This window comes from Patiria miniata, unplaced genomic scaffold, assembly GCF_015706575.1.
Source record: "Patiria miniata isolate m_02_andy unplaced genomic scaffold, ASM1570657v1 HiC_scaffold_5, whole genome shotgun sequence".
Taxonomy (NCBI): domain Eukaryota; kingdom Metazoa; phylum Echinodermata; class Asteroidea; order Valvatida; family Asterinidae; genus Patiria; species Patiria miniata.
This window is the reverse complement of record NW_024037072.1, coordinates 23,865,730-23,870,557: the sequence shown is the minus strand read 5'-3', so window position 1 is coordinate 23,870,557 and position 4,828 is coordinate 23,865,730. Positions and strand designations below refer to the sequence as shown.

Here is a 4,828-nt window from a genome sequence, read left to right as displayed (position 1 = left end):
ATCTCTCAGATAATTTTATACTTCAAAGTCTTTGAAATAGCAGCAGAGTTGGTGACAAAGCCAAAGTCACTGCCGCAGAGTTAATAAATGACTGTACAAATGCATTCGAAAATCTCATGTATTAAGACAGTAGGCCTGTTGTTGCCATTAAGATGATGGAACGAAATGGAATACGTGTAACTGACATGAGCGAGGACAATCAATCATGCATGAAACAGCCGTCGCCAATAAGAACGCGCGCGTACGCATGCGCGACGATTGAGGTAGCATAATGTGATACGTCACAATGCATCAAACATTTCAAACAAAACATATAATCGAGACATCACATTCGTCTGCAAGATTCGATTTTCCAACCAGTGAAACGCATTTCGCTCTATATAAAACGTAAGGTATTTGTCTTTTTTTATGTGACAAGCCTGATGTTCTTACAAAAAGAGTATAAAGTGTTTGATCATAAGTATATAAACTATTTGTAGGCCTACTTCATGTAAATTCAAAAGGGATGAAACTTTTCTTTCTTATTGTCGGATATAGAAATCCATGGGTCCACACAAAGGGATCGTAATCTAGCGAAGTTAATTTGTACCACTTCATGAACAAGTCAGGTAAGGAGACATATCCATCTTATGAATAGTTAATGCTGTACCCGCTTCTATGTACATTAGATTCGAACAGGCCAACCGATCCCGTTAGCTCGGTGGTCGAGTGCTAAGACATCTGCACTAGAAAGCAGGAGGTCGTGGGTTCGAGTCCCACCCGAGTGATTTTTGCCAACTTTCACTGGGGAGGTGCAGTGTTAATACGTCGGTGAAGGGCAAAACCTAATTTTTGAGACATATATTAATCTCAATAATCTCGTTAAAGCAACAATTTGATGAAGCGATATAATTACTGTGATTGTTCAGATTTTCTCAGTCATTTAACAATTGGAGGAAGAAATTCCCAAAAACTTATTTAGCGGGACAGGATTAACACTACGGCTCCTACAAACTGACACAAGCCCGACGCGAGAGAAAAAAACCCAATATTTGTGGGGGGAAAGATATACCGGTTTGAGATAACGTGGGTGTATGTGCGTTGCCAGTGCGTCTTCCCAAAAACCAACATCTTTCCAATTATTACCGCAAATGTTCTATGTCAACTTGGCTATTAATTCAACTACGCAAAGTTTAAGTATTCTGTCTCCGTGTGATTGGGTTAAATTGGGAATCAAAGAATATAATTTGCTATGTGAAGGCTTTGCGAAATCTTATTCTATCAATAAGCCTATATTGGCATGTAATTATCCCCACACTCTTGTTTCAAAATTTGCCAAAAATGCAGGCAGTTGATATTTAGATCTAATATTTCTACCATCATTTAAAGGGTTCATGCAATGATTTTTTCTGAGGAACACATTTTGTGCAACTTTCTACTCCTCTTAAAATGTATGAAAACTATTTGACATGCCTTTTTGGCAATAGTGCATGTTTTTCCCCGGACAACTGAGGACGCTGTTGCTGTGATGTCATTTCAGGAAGACACTGTTTAGTTTCGGCTGGGGTTTTCTGTTCAAATTGTGAACCTAAACATTTTGTTAAGTGAAAACATTTTGTGGGGCTCATTGGCTTATCATTTACTGACGAAACAATGAATCATCAAAAACAAAGAAAATTTATGATAGCAAACATCCGAAATTCTAGCAACTTTTTGGGCTTAAATAGCTGTAACATTGAAGTTTCTACCCGGAATGACATCATAGTTTTGGTCATGAATATGGAGATTTACATAAGCATGAAAACCAAAAAGGCACCAAAATACCCTTCAAAATGGCAAAACGAAAATTGAAAATGAGGTTAGGCCTAAATGGGACACAATGGTGCATTTTCAAGAATACCATTAAAAAAATTACATTGCATTAGACCTTTAAGCAAGAAGTTAAGTAACAAATTGTAGGGTATGTAACAATACACATATAAACAGACTATCCAATGCAGTCTGTTCTATATTTCTCCAGTAAACGAACAACACTAGACGACAACTAGTCCCATACCATGACGTTTTGCCCCTGTGCCTTGCTCAACTCAAAGCCCGTCCTCATGGCAACGGCTATGGCGGTTGGTGCTGCAGCGGGATACTTCATATTTGGACACATCGGCACAGTTGGTCGAAACGACAAAGAAAAGTAAATATCACCTACCGAATCACAACAAGCCTTGTTTCCCCCAATCATTTTGGAAGAACTCAAATTGTCTACGTCCGTCCGTAACGTCGTGCACATTGATTTTCGAAATACGTTTACGAAATATAGATGATAAGAGTAATGTGCATTGTGAGTGCGCACATGTACGTAGCAGTGCTTCGTTCGCATAAAAAAATTAAGTTGAGCGAAAAATAATGATTGTATAATGTTATTTCAAATACCCTCTTTTCGGACAGGTGTATTTGACTCAACATGTTGGCTCCATTCCAACATGTAACTATAGTATACACTGAGAATTAAAGTTGGGGAAAACTGTTGGGTAATATTGTTTTAATCATATTTAATATAGCTCTATGGTTTTAATGGATCTGGCATAAGATTACCTCAATTGTTACTAAATTTGGGTACAAATTTGCCATCTTGGGAACAATCTGCCAAAGAGAGCACTGGCGCACCCAGAATTTGGTTTTTGGGGGGGCTCAATTTTTTTTTTTTTTACAAATTTGTTAAAAGTTGATTTTTTTTTCCAAAAAAAATTCCCATAAATGTTTGGCCGCAGAAAAAAAATTGGTTTTTTTTAGGGGCGGCCTATTTTGACGTTGATGGTGCCACTTACACCCCTAATATACTACTCGAAAACAGGCCACATTCATATCACCAAGGCCAAATCGTGGGACTACAAAAACATACAAGAAAGGCCCCCGAGGCCCCCGTCCCCCGGGTGCGCCACTGAAAGAGAGTAGGCACTTGGTATGTTGACCGACACTATAGGCAAAATACTAACTCAGTTTGCCAAACTTTCTTGAGCGACCGTAAACCGTAGCTGCCCAAGACGACATGCCACAAACATAACGCAACATCAAGTAGAAACCCAAACATTCACGTTTCACGAGGCGTAGCGGGACTTGAAATGGTTCATGTCAAACGCAGAAACACAAACAATGGAAGTGGCTCGACATACAAACAGACCATGCTCTTTGGACAAACATATCGCTTTTCCAGAAGCAGATACGACACCCATATACTAATGCAATAAGATGTCTCTTGATATTATGCCCTTCTCGACAGGCAGATTTTCTTCCCTCCTCTTGATGAAAATTTTACACGTCCCTCTCGAAGTAACCACAGGAACCGTGACTCAAACGAGACAATCTTGCAAGTCTCAGAAATTGCGCCTTAAAGTCGGTGTGCTTCCTCGCCACTGTGTCTGAAGGGGTTGTTACTAAGAGATTAAACCTTTACGGTTCAGCGTATCATATGTGATCATGAAATGTTATACCTTTGTGAGATATTCTACAGTCTTTGTTTACTCCACCTGCATATCTTCCAGTTTTATTTTTCATCTGGTGGATATCCTTTACGAAATACTCTACACGTCAAGTAAAAACAAAAGTCAAACATTACCCTCTTCAATTGCGGTTTTGATATATTTTTAATCCATCAAAACAATAATGTTAGAATAATACGAATTATCTATAGTACCAAATACGTTCTTATTGCAAATGCCGCATTAAAATCTGAAGAAAAAAATCTTGTTGTTTTTCCGGTATAGGGTAACTGGTTCAGGTCTTCGACGGGATACAAGCGTGTAGCTGTCACATCCTAAAGAGCCAATTCAAGTGGACAATTCGACGTGCAACGGCCGATGCATTGAAAAATGGTGTCACAAAACACCCCATGCTGAATTCTGCAATAATAAAGCTATGAGCTGCAACCAACCGACATTGGACTAATCGACTCTAGGTGCCCCTTACCCTGTGGGTTTCAAGAATGAGTTACTGTTTGACTCCTCTTTTACTGGGAAATAGTAAGTTAAAAGTTTGTTTATCAGTAGAACACTAATTACAAGGCATAAATTTTCGAATCGTTGCTTGAGGGCTCTTGGTCGCTCCAAAGTGGCGTGGCGCCTCGCCAACGTATAATTTAAGGACAGGAAGAAGCTATAAATTCCGACTATCTGTAGACAATTCACGCTGGTCATCATCAGAGCCCCGAGGAGACGTGAAACCAGAGCTGGGAACTAACAATTCACAAACACGGTTTGGGAGGTAAATTTGCGTTCATCGGGCGTCTGAAGACGCGAAAAATTGGCGGGAAATGCGCCGTTAATCATAGCTGCTGGAGACGCATTTCTTTTGGAACATTTGAAACAGAATCCCCATCATTAGAACAAGTAACACGTAACACAAGACTTCTATGATTAGGTTTTGGCTCATTACCAATACACTAACACGATGTGTCCCATATGTCAGCTGATGGGTGTTACAACGGATGGTCTATATGAGAATTTACGGTCACACTTCTCACGTTTCGTCATTACACGAAACGCCATTTGTACATCAATGAGTTTCATGCTTGTGAAACACAAATTGCCCATTAAAGGATATTCTGAGGATTAATCAAATCGCCTTATGGTGTTTTTTTTTCTGTCTGGTGGAAAAATAAGAGGGTTGGCTTTCTCATTATTGTCCTCTTCATACTAGGTTGCGTGTTGACTTAATCCGTGAAAAGTGTGAATGAAATTTTGAGGTGAAATGAATTAGTTGACACAGAATAAAGAACTAGCAAAATTTCAATAATAATATAGTTCCAACTGGTATTCTCAGAAACACAAATTAAAGCAATTTATTTTCATAGCACAAC

The 4,828-nt window shown here is 39.1% G+C and overlaps 1 long non-coding RNA gene across 1 annotated transcript; it reads left to right on the top strand.

Annotated features, from left to right (window-relative positions):
• The first annotated feature begins 300 nt into the window (after positions 1 to 300).
• LOC119741844 lies at positions 301 to 4,589 on the top strand. Its single transcript, XR_005272780.1, has 4 exons — positions 301 to 387; positions 538 to 608; positions 2,000 to 2,167; positions 3,738 to 4,589. It is a non-coding gene; the product is annotated as an uncharacterized LOC119741844 (long non-coding RNA).
• The last annotated feature ends 239 nt before the right edge of the window (positions 4,590 to 4,828 follow it).